Genomic DNA, 12,937 nt, shown 5'->3' on the forward strand with positions numbered 1-12,937 from the left:
TTCATTTTTGGTGGCGATATACACAATCAAACTTGCATCCATTTGCAACTTCTGCATGAACAGTTCAATAACATTGGTTACATACTTCACATTGTCTCACCATACTATCTCTACCCATAATGTTTTATCACCATTAATTTGGGTTCTTTGCCCCTTAAAGTTCTCATCTGTGTTTTAGATTAACTGTTGTTGGTTTACACTCATATGGACAATTCTTTATAAGACCACTGAGCTCAAGGCAAACAATCTTTATTAATTGGGCTAAACTGTTGTTTAGTTTAATGATGGCTTCATGGGAAAGTTTTGCTTCAAACTTTAAAGATTATTCCCAGGCATTATATTCAGGGGTTCCCCCAGTCTCAGTGGGTTCAGTAAGGGTTTCCGTGAGTTTGAAGTTCTGTTCCACGACTTTCCCCCCTTTTGATCAGGATCTATCTACTGAGTCCTCAATCAAAATGTTTAGTAATGGTAGACAGACACCATTCATTTCTTCTGCGCTCATGGTAATGGAGGTAGTAGTTTATGGAGGCAATTAAATCTGCAGTCCATTTCCTTCTCCAATTCTCTTTCAGGCTTTCTTGAACCAGAAGATTCTCCCTTTTCTGTGGTAATTCCTGAATATTATATTCAGCAACCATTCCCAGTGACAGTGATTCCTGACCTCTGATAGAGGCAGATTTATCATGATCTTGATGAAGCTTAAGCTTCAGGGCTCCTCACTCACATGCCCATTTCAAGTCCCTGGACCTGGTTTTGTATGTATTTTTGTATTTTTTTCTTAACAAATGCATCAAAAAGATCATAAGCTTCAGGTAACAATAAACCTGAGTCCACCCCCACTAGATTTACCAGATAAAATATAGGACACCAAATTAAATTTGAACTTCAGAAAAACAACAAATATATTTTAGTAAAAATATATTCAAAATTTTGTATGAGAAATACATACTAAAAAAATTATTGTTTATCCAAAGTTCAAATTTAACTGAGAATCCTGTATTTCTATTTGCTAAATATGGCAGTCCTGGCTCCTTCTCATTGACATCTGTTGCATTATTAAGCTATAATTCCAAGACTACTTTTGAGGCTTAGTGATTAATACGGAGTAGGGGTGGGGAGAAGGAAGGCAAGGAAAGAAAGAGCTTAAATAGGGTACTTGTTTATTTTATCATCTAAATAGGGAATTTTTTAGAGTTAAAAGGATGCTATCACTAGTTTTTTTTTTTATTACTAATTGCACCAGAACAGCAGGTGTAAACCGTGACTATCCCAAACAAACTGAGTGTTCTAGTCCTGGAGAAAGAAGAAAAATCACAGAGAATCTGGGGAATGGGCCTCAGGACCCTGCCCTCTAAAAATACTTGGCGCAAAGAATAATTTAATTGGTGCTAAACTTTCTATAGAAAAGTAGAGAGCAGAACTCAGCCAGGTGGAGTATGCAGTTGACAAATGGAACATCCTATTCGGCAGGCAGATATTGAGCTTCTACAACAGAATACTAGGCAATGACATTCAAAAGAAGAAAAAGACGTTCTCCCTGTCCTCCATGGAGCTTGAAATCTATCTAGGTAGGCAAACTAAAACAAATAGCTGCCACGTTGTATGATTGGTGTTAATCACACCAAAACAAAATCCCAAACCCACTGCTGTCAAGTCGATTCCAACTCATAAAGACCCTATGGCACAGAGTAGAACTGCCCCATAGGGTTTCCAAAGAGCACCTGGTAGATTTGAACTGCTGACCTTTTGGTTAACAGCCATAGCTCTTAACCACTATGCCACCAGGGTTTCCATTAATAGTACTAAGGGAAAAAAATAATAATAAAAGCCTGAGATCAAGAGGAAGGGAGGAGTTCTAGGGGCTGAAACCAAAGAATTTTAAGGACTCTGCTACTGTAGCATGAAAGTAGTCATAGACAATATTTAAATGAATGATTGTGGCAGTGTTCCAATTAAATTTTATTTACAAAACCAATGGTGAGCCAGATTTGGTCCACAGGCAGTAGGTTGCCAATTCTTATTCTAGATGGCTGAGCCTAATTCATCCCAGGAGGACAAGGTAAGACCTTCACAGGGCTGAATTCAGACAGATTCCTGGAAGATTAAAAGAGGCTAACAAAGAGTTAGCCTAAAAGCCCAGGGTAAGGATCTCTGGGAGCCAGAGAGAGAAGTGTCCTCCTCGTGAAGGAGAACCCAATGGACCAGGGTAGAGGGACAACATCAAGACAGAAGATCTGTACAGGCCAGAGACTCCTATTGCCCTAGCTATCTGACCAGTCCACCCCACCTCAGGGAGGGGTCACAACACCATGACCTCGACTCTAATCTACACAGATTAGATTCAATAATTCTCAATACTTCTGCGACCTCCATGGACTACATAAAAAAGGAAACCAGAAACTAAATATCAGAGAATAACCACTATGAAAATATAGTAGGCTTTCTGGTTTGTTATTTTACATATCCCTATGTCCCCATAATGAGTCCCTGGGTGGGGCAAACAGTTAAAATGCTCAGCTGCTAACCAAAAAGTCAGAGGTTCAAGTCTGTCCAGAGGTACCTTGGAAGAAAGATCTGTCAATCTACTTCCAAAAAATCAGCCATTGAAAGCCCTATGGAACAGAGCTCTACTCTGACATACAGGTGGTTGCCGTGAGTTGGAATTGATTCAACAGCTACTGGTTTAAAAAAAAAAAAAATTTTTTTTTTTTTTTTTTTACTCCCCAATAATAGCAATCAAATCCTTGAAATATAAAGCCTGAAATATAAAGTGCATGAAGTAGAAGGAGGCAGACTGAAACCCTGGCACTTGGAACCTTCCAGAAGTACCATATGCTCACTAACAAAAAGACAGGAAAGTATCCACAGCATCCCAGCCCCAGCACAAGGACATAAAAGTGCCCTTTGATCTAATAAGTTTACGGAGGCTCTCAGCCACCATGAGCTATCTCCTTCCTGTCTGGACAATGCCTTGGGAAATAACAGAATTGCATTTTAATTCCAACCCTCCTCCATTTGAAAAATGAGGGCACAGGGCCTAGGGGGTTTCAGGGACTTGCCCAGGTCACAAAGTCAGCGAAGGGCAAAGCAGTAACTAGAGCATCCAGTGTTCTTTCCATGTTACCACAGTGCTGTTTGTTGGAAATAGTATATTTGTTTTGAAAGCAATCTTGAGTCTACAGAGCCGCAGTGAATGTTTCTGGCATAGTGTAGCGCAGTGTCATAATCTTCTTCCCAACTGTAACACTGTCCCAGTCCTAAAAACCATATAAGGAATTTGAATCTGTATACAGTTCCCAATTAGCTTTGACAAACTTGATGCCTTGCCAACCAATATACTACATTACACCCACTAGTTCCAACAGGCAAATGGTTCTATTACATATGTAGATTTACTATCTCAGCTAAAAACAACCGTCTGTTCACATTTAATTACCATCTTTCCAAAACATATTTATTTGACAATCTTAAAGAAAAACTCCACTTGTGGAGAAGACTGAAAATTTGAAGGTTTAGGCTTTCTGCTTAAGAGCCGTCAGTTAACTTAAACTTAATGTTATTTTGAGCCTGGTTCAAGTCCTACTGAAAATAGAAATACACATTTTTCAGATGGTCCCAAAAACACATTCTGGCATTTATCTTCTAAAAAGGAAACTTTAAGAAAAAACAAAATAAAAAATAATAATCAAATGGGCTGTCCTTTTTTTTTTTCTTCCTTTCTATCTATGTTTCCTTCTTAATATATATTTTCTTAAAAGGAAAACTGAGAGGGGGGAAGTTCAGCTGCCAGGTGTGCCCTATCATTAATTGGCTTAACATGCCAGCCAAAAAGCCAACTTGCTGCATTTCCCTTCCTTCTCACCTTTGTGTGTTTCCCTCTTCTATGTCTTCCAGGTTAACTCACTGTACATAAACCGTTCTTTATTCTTGACTCTTGTAGAGAGCTGATTCATTTGATCATTCGAAATCTCCTTTGAATATTTTAGGTAGCCAGAATCTCAACAGTTCTCAACTTTGCAGAAGAAGGGGCTTGAGCCATGATTGTATTATAATCAGGTATTTTTTTTCAAAGTTAAAAAGACATTAAACATGAAGACAATTTATAGCAGAAAAAGGAATTCCCTGGCCACTCAAATAAGCTTATGAAAGCTGATAGCCACAACATCGATAACCAAGATTTTTTGGGTCTAACTATTAGCCACCCAAAAGGCAAAATATGCCTATCAGAAAAAGGATTATATTTTGGGAATTATCTTTTGGAAGGAAGAAGAATGAGTCGAACTGCTTTTGGCCATCTGTATATACTTTTTCACTGTCATAGCCTTTGCTGACTGGAATGCATTCTGGTATCTTGGCCTTGCTTGGGGAAATATCAGGCAATTAAGAAGCTTTCCAGAGACCAACAGTTGTACAGGAACTTATACTGGTGTAGGGACAAATATTCACAAACAGCGATTCACTTATTTAAGGAATTCACATATTCGTGACTAAAAAAAAAAAAAATTGACATTGAGTCAGTTCTGACTCATAGTGACCCTATAAGACAGAGTAGAACTGTCCCATAGGGTTTTCAAGAGTGGCTGGTGGATTAGAACTGCTGACCTTTTGGTTAGCAGTTAGACCACCAGGGCTCCTGTATATCGTATTTCATCTTTATGACAGTATCTGGAAATATAATCATGAGCCAGACAGACAAGGTTGCTGTCTTCATGGAGCTTCCACTCTAGAGAAAGAGGGAAACACTGATTAAATAAATACACAAATAGAAGAAATATTCTTTGTCAGAGAAGTCTGGATTTTTTAAAATAATTCTTAAAAAATGGTGAATATTTTTTTCAATGCTTTGCATACTGATCAATGAAAAATAAAGGAAAAAATATTTATTCAATTGCTATTATATATCAAAGGGCTTTACATATATTTTTCATTTAATTTTTATAAAAATCTTGAAGTATCTTGGTAAGTTCAGATACTGAGAAAACTGACGATCAGAAATTTAAGTGTCCAGACCAAAACCATGACCTGCAGACGATAAAGCCAGGAGTCATATCCACGTTCATCTGACTCCAAAGTCCATGCTCCTTCATCCCTTCTAACCTTCAACAAAGTCTTCTTTGGCACCTTAGCTGAAAAGGTCACATTGCTTCAATGTAGAAGGAAGTATACAAGTATACAAGGTTCTCTAGCCTGTATCTTTATCTCTAATTAGAAATATTGTCTGAGAGTAAAAAAAAACTTTCAACTTTATGTAAAATCTCCAAAGAAGATAACCTCCCCAGCTACAGGAGCAACATAATCTGATGTCTCATAATTCTACAAACATACTAGTACTCATGAACTTCTACTTGTTTAGCAAGTTCTCATTGCCAGATTAAGTTTCAGTGCTAATCTGGGATTGAGGTCTGGTAAGAATAAAGTCTAAAACTGGGAAATTGAATAGCTTATATATCTTAGCATTCATTAATCATAAAACAATGAACTAACAACAAGAAGATCTGGGTCCGTAAGCATACTGCAGTATGATTGTCTGAGTCTTTTGTTCTACAAAGCTACAGTAAAACCATGAAAGCCAGAAACTGTAAGGCAGAAACCTGTCAGAGGGAAAACTCAAATATTTTCCACCAAAACGAGCAATAGGAAAGTGGTAGGACTGCACTCTGTCAAAGGCAGAAAACTTGCAAAACCCAGAAAAACAAGGCAGTCCCACTGATTTTTGGCTTTCACATGTGTCACTGTGTTAGGGAGTGCGGAGGTTGTGTGTACGTCCTGCTAGCTGTGTACAGCAAAAGTTTCATATCACATTTTGTAAGGAGAGTTTAGTTCTCACCAATATTTGGAGGTGATTTGAGAATATTTCTTAATTTTTTAAAAATTGCATAGTTTGATTCCACCTTAGTCTCATAAGCCCATTACAGTCCATCTCTCCCACTGATTAACTAAAACCTCTGGGAAAAAAATTAAAACAACTGCCAGAGGAATCTGAAAACATAGAATGCAGGTGCAAAAGCCCTTAGCAAAATATTAGCACATTGGAGTCAAAAATATATAAAACAGATAATACATCATTACCACATAAGGTTTATCCCAGGAAAGCATGGTTGGTTTGACATTTGAAGACCTATCAAATGTGATTCACCATATTAATAGAATACGGAGGAAAATCCATATGATCACTCCAATAAATAGAGATAAAGCATTTGAGAAAATTCAGCACTCATTCGTGATTAAAAACAAAACTCTCAGCAAACTAGGAATATTAGGAAACTTCCTCAAACCGATAACGGGCATTCCTGCAGAACCTACAGCTACCATCACACTTAATGCTGAAAGACTGAATTGTTTTCACCAGAGATCAGGATCAAGGCACAGATGCCTGTTTTCACTGCTGCTGTTCAACATCATAGTGGAGCTAGAACCATTACAGTAAAAAATAAAAAATTAAAAGAGTAAGGGGAGAAGAGGTCGAGAAGAATAAATAAATAAATAAAAAGCATAAAGATCGATAAGGTACAGGTAAAACTATTTCTATTTGCAGATGATAGAATTGTTTATACAGAAAACATCAGGAAATCTACAAAATAACTACTAGAACAAATAAGTAAATTGAGCGAGATAAGTAGTTGATATTCCCTTTTAAAAACCATTGTATTCCTATATACAATCAGCAATTGGAAATTTTTTTAAATACCATTTACAGTAGCACCCCCCCAAAAAAACCTAGAAAAAAATTAACAAAATATGTCAAAGGTGTTTATGCTGAAAACTGCAGAACATTGCTAAAAGAAATTAAAGAAAGCCTAAGTAAAGGGAGTAAAGGGAAAGATATACCATATTCATGGACTGAAAGACTCAACATCATTAAGATGGCTATTTTCTCCAAAATGATCTGTTGGTAGTTCACTGGGGAAAATCTTTTCCACATATGATGCTGGATAACTGTGGGAAAAAAAAATTAATACTAACTCATCTCACACCATACACAAAAATTAACTTCAAATGAATCATAGACTTAAATTTAAAACATTAAATTCTAAAATTTTCTTTAAAAAAAATAGGAGAATTGCAACCTTGGAATAGGCAAATATTTCTTGGACAGGATACAGAAACATGAGCCATTAGGAAAAAAATGATCTTTGACAAAAACTAAAATGTTTACCATTTGAAAGACACCATTAAGAAAACAAAACAGCAAGCTACAGGCTTGGAGAAAATATTTACCAAATGCATATTAGGCAAGTGGTTATATCAAAAACACAAAGAATTCTTATCATGCAATAGTAAGAAGCCAAGCAATCCAATTTTTAAAATAAGCAAAAAGTTTAAACAGCCATGTTGTCGAAAAGGACTACAATTGGCCAATAAACATATGGAAAAATGGTCAACATCATTAGTTGCAGGAAAATGCAAATTAAAACCACAATGAGATACTACTATACACCCATTAGAATGTCTAATTTTTTTTTTTTTTAACTGATGATACAAGGTTACGATGTGGAAAACTACCCTTGAGAATGTAAAATAATACAAACATTTTGGAAAAGTTTGGCAATGTATACCAAAAGTTGAATGTATACAAGTTCAATTCCAACCACATGTTCACCTCACTTGCTATGCAGCCTTGCATTTAACTAAAATTCCTGTGTCTCAGTTTCCTCATCTGTAAAATGGACATAAGAATAATACTCAATCATAAAGGTTCAATGAGATAATATGTGTACCGCATGTGCCTGACCCAGATGGATTCTTAATAAATTAAAATTCTGCCATAACACTATAAGTAGTATCCAAAATTTTCTAACACTTTAAAAAACAGGGTCATGTTATTGCAAGGTTGATGAAGTTACCCAGGGGAGTTTGCATAGCTAGTCAATGAAAGTTCTAGGAGCCAATCACCAGTCATGTCTGGCTCAAATTTGCATAATTGCTAGGTGTGTTTTCATGAGGGTTTTACAGTAGTGAGAGTAAAATAAGGTACCAAACATAATGTGGCCAATCACCTAGGAAATATCTAAGCCCTCGCTGTTCCTACTCATCTCCTTGTTTTTGTGACCATATTGAGATTCTTTTACAAGGTTCTTAGGTCTAAAAAGCTAGATGCAGGTGTTCACCTAGGAAATCTGTTAACTATTTCTGTTTATAGGTGAATTAAATGTTTCTATACTTTGCCTTTGACTGTATTGGGGATGTGTTCCAATCTGGAACTCCCTCCATCTGGTACATAGTTGGAGCTCAACAAATATCAATACTTTCATTTTCCTAGATTAGGATTGAGAGCTATCAAGATAGCTGAAGTGGGCATGGTCACACAAGGACCACATGGTATGTTGGTTTTGAGATTGATTCTATGTAATGAGGCTCAGAAGGGTTGCACTGAAATACAAGTGCAGCAGACATATCATTTGCACATGACAGCTACTTCTGATCATAAGTTAATAGTAGCACTCTATTTTTATCATTCCAAAGCAGAGTAGATGTTCCCTTAATTGATCATAAAGAGTTGTTATTGTCGTTAGGTGCTGTCAAGTCAGTTCCGCTGCACAGTGACCTTATTATGTACAACAGAAGAAAACACTGCCCAGTCTTGCAACATCCTTGCAATCATTGTGCTTGGGTCCACTGTTGCAGCCACTGTGTCAATTCATCTCATTGAGGGTCTTCCCCTTTTTTACTGACCCTCTACTTTACCAAGCATGATGTCCTTCTCCAGGGACTGGTCCCTCCTGATAATATGTCCAAAGCATGTGAGATGAAGTCTTGCCATCTGTGCTTCTAAGGAGCATTCTAGCTGTACTTCTTCCAAGACAGGTTTGTTTATTCTTCTGGCAGTTCATGGTATATTCAAAATTCGTTGCCAACGCCATAATTCAAAAGCATCAATTCTCTTCTTCAGTCTTTCTTGTTCATTGTCCTGCTTTCACATGCATATGAAGCAGTTTAAAACACTGTGCTTGGATCAGATGCACCTTAGTCCTTAAAGTGACATCTTTGCTTTTGAACACTTTAAAGGGGTCTTTTGTAGCAGATTTGCCCAATGCAATACTTTGTTTGATATCTTTACTGCAGCTTCCATGGGCGTTGATTGTGGAGCCAAGTAAAATGAAATCCTTGAAAACTTCAATCTTATCTCCATTTATCATGATGTTGCTTATTGGTCCAGTTGCAAGGATTTTTGCTTTTTTTATGTTGAGGTGTAGTCCATACTGCAGACTGTAGTCTTTGATCTTCATCAGTAAGTACTTCAAGTCCTCTTCACTTTCAGCAAGCAAGGTTGTGTCATCTGCATATTGCAGGTTGTTAATGAGCTTTCCTCCAATCCTGAAACCCCATTCTTCTTCATATAGTCCAGCTTCTGGGATTATTTGCTCAGCATACAGATTGAATAAGTGTGGTGAAAGGATACCATCCTGATGCACAATTTTCCTGGCTTTAAACCATGCAGTGTCCCCTTGTTCTGTTCAAACTACTGACTCTTGGTCTATGTATAGGTTCCTCATAAGCACAATTTAAGTGTTCTGGAATTCCCATTCCTCACAATATTATCCATAATTTGTTATGATCCACACAGTTGAATGGCTTTGCATAGTCAATAAAAACAGGTACACATTTTTCTGGTATTCTTTGCTTTCAGCCATGACTTTTCTGACATCAACAGTGAGAGCCCTCATTCCACATGCTCTTCTGAATCCAGCTTGAATTTCTAGCATTTCCCTGTCAAAGTATTGCTGCAACAGCTTTTGAATGATCTTCAGCAAAATTTTACTTGTATGGGATATTAGTGATATTGTTTGATAATTTCCACATTCCGTTGGATGACCTTTCTTTGGAATGGTCAGTTGGCCAGATAGCTGTCTTCCAAATGTCTTGGCATAGGCAAGTAAACACCTCCAAGGCTGCATCCGTTTGCTGAAACATGTCAATTGGCATTCTGTCAATTCCTGGAGCCTTGTTTTTCGCCAATGCCTTCAGTTCAGCTTGGACCCCTTCCTTCAGTACCATCAGTTCTTGATCGTATGCTACCTCCTGAAATGGTTGAATGCTGACCAATTATTTTTGGTATAGTGACTCTGTGTATTCTTTCCATCTTCTTTTGATGCTTCCAGAGTCACTTAATATTTTCCCCGTAGAATCCTTCGATATTGCAACTCGAAGCTTGAATTTTTTCTTCAGTTCTTTCAGTTTGAGAAATGCCAAGCACGTTTTTGTCTTTTGGTTTTCTATCTCCAGCTCTTTCACATGTCGTTATAATACTTCACTTCATCTTCTCAAGCTGCAGTTTGAAATCTTCTGTTTATCTCTTTTAGTTCATCAATTCTCCCTTTAGCTTTAGCTACTCTACTTTCAGGAACAAGTTTCAGAATCTCTTCTGTCATCCATTTTGATCCTTTCTTTCCTGTCTTTTTAATGACCTCTTGCTTTATTCATGTGTGATGTCCTTTACGCCATTCCACAGCTCACTTGGTCTTCAGTCATTATTGTTTAATGTGTCAAATTTATTCTTAAGACGATCTCTAAATTCAGGTCAGATATACTCAAGGTCACACTTTGGCTCTTGTGGACTTGTTAAAATTTTCTTCAGCTTCAACTTGAACTTGCACATGAGCAATCGACAGTCTGTTCCACAGTCGGCCCCTGCCCTCTTTCTGACTGATGATACTGATCTTCTCCATCGTCTCCTTCCACAGATGTAGTCAATTTGATTCCTGTGCATTCCATTTGGTGATGTCCACATGTAGAGTCACCGTTTATGTTGTTGAAAAAAAGTATTTGAAAGGAAGAAGTCATTGGTCTTGAAAAATCCTATCTTGTGATCTCCAGCATTGTTTCTGTCACCAAGGCCATACTTACCAACTTTCCAACTACCGATCCTTCTTTGTTTCCAACTTTCACATGTGGTCCTTACCTGAGGCAAGCATGGTGAGACAGGCAGCTGGGACGCCCCTCTACCTGCCACCCCAGGGCTGGAGGTGACTCAGGACCCAGATAGCTAGTGAGTGACAGATAGGATCTACAGTGCTTAGTAAAGTATGTCTGCTATGTCCCATTTTCCTATCGGGATTTCTGAACTCTGTTATAACCTTGTGGGACCACGGATGCATAGGCTCTCAAATGTTGCTCAAAGGTTATGCAGTGTATACCTGTATTTACATTTTTTTAATCAATAAATATATCAATTTTCAGTCACAAAAACATTTGCAAGCTAGACTACATAATAGGGAGATATGTTAGCTGAGGAATTTTCAGTGAAATAAAGCATAATTTTTCCAAAGAAGGCCTTCTAACTGCTGAAGCAAATGCACGCAGATACATACATAAACAGAGATCAAGAAGATGGCCAAATGCTGCTTTCTGATCCATTCACAGCACTGGGATCATGATTACGTGGTCTTTATGAGTACATCAGTGAGCTTTGGTGGCACAACTGTTAAGCACTCAGCTGCTAACCATAAGGTTAGCAGTTCAAATCCACCCAGCTGCTCCATGGGAGAAAGACCTGGTTATCTGTTCCCATAAAGGTAACAGCCTGGAAAACCCTACGAGGCAGTTCTACTCTGCCACATGGGGTTGCTATGAGTCAGAATCAACTTGATAACACTCAACAACAACATGAGTACATCTGTTCCCAAACCTCTTCTCTAGGCTCAGAGAATTGTGTGTTTCTATGTTTCTATGTCATTTCTCAGCATACTATCACACAACAGAAGCCAAAGCCTGAAAGATACAGACACCTTGCTATGTTATACTCACTTTTCCACCTACTTTTTTTTTTTTGGCAGTAAACTTATTAAGCATCTAATGCATCTCTCTCTAGTGAAGCAAAGTTCAGGCATTAAGTTTCAATTATTAAATGAAAACTTAGACCTTAAGCTGTGGTGAAAATTATATAGTATCAAAATCGTGAACAGTGTAGTCCGGAAGCAGGACAAAAAGTGAAGGTGGTGGAAACGGAAGTTTACATGCAAATTCTGAAATAGGGTTCATCCAAAAACCCATTGCCCTAGAGTCAATTCTGACTCATAGTGACCCTGTAGGACAGAGTAGAACTGTCCCATAGGGTGTCCAGTGTTATAAATCTTTACAGAAGCTGACTTCCACATCTTTCTCCCATGGAGCAGCTTCAAACCACTGACCTTTCACATAGCAGCCAAGCACTTAGCCACTGCACTACCAGGGCTCCTTAGGATTTGTCCAGGGAAGTAAAATACTAAAACAGAAGGCAGAAGAGGGTGCCGATGACTTGGCTTTCTGATCCAGGTCCAGCAATAGTCCGCTCACAGCTACCCACCTGTTATGGATTGAATTGTGTCTCCAAAAACTTTGTGTCGACTTGGCTAGGCCATGTTTCCCAGTACTGTGTGATTGTCCACCATTTTGCCATCTGATGGGATTTTCCTATGTACTGTAAATCCTATCTCTATGATGTTAATGAGACAGGTTTAAAGGAAGTTGTGTTAAGGAGGCAGGATTCAATCTACAAGACTAAGTTGTGTCTTAAGTCAACCTCTTTTGAGATATAAAAGAAAGAAGCTAGCAGGGAGACATGGGGACCTCATATTACTAGAAACAAGAGCCAGGAGAATAGTGCTTTCTTTGGACCCAGGGTCCCCATGCTAAGAAGCTCCTTGACCAGGGGAGATTGATGACAAAGACCTTCCCCCAGAGCCATCAGAGAGAGGAAGTCTTCCCCTGGAGCTGGCACCCTGAATTCAGACTTCTAGCCTCCTAGGCTGTGCGAGAATAAACTTCTATTTGTTGAAGCCATCCACTTGTGGTATTTCTGTTATAACAGCACCAGATAACTAAGACACGACCCAAAGCCAATGTTTTTGAAGGAATACTAGAATTGTAAACTTCCCAAATCTAGAGTTTGTATTCTCTGTCTTTTGACATAATACTTCATAACTCCTGCTATTTACTTTTCCAACATTTTATTATGAAA

The sequence above is a fragment of the Elephas maximus genome, chromosome 26 (genome assembly GCF_024166365.1).
Source record: "Elephas maximus indicus isolate mEleMax1 chromosome 26, mEleMax1 primary haplotype, whole genome shotgun sequence".
Lineage (NCBI taxonomy): Eukaryota > Metazoa > Chordata > Mammalia > Proboscidea > Elephantidae > Elephas > Elephas maximus.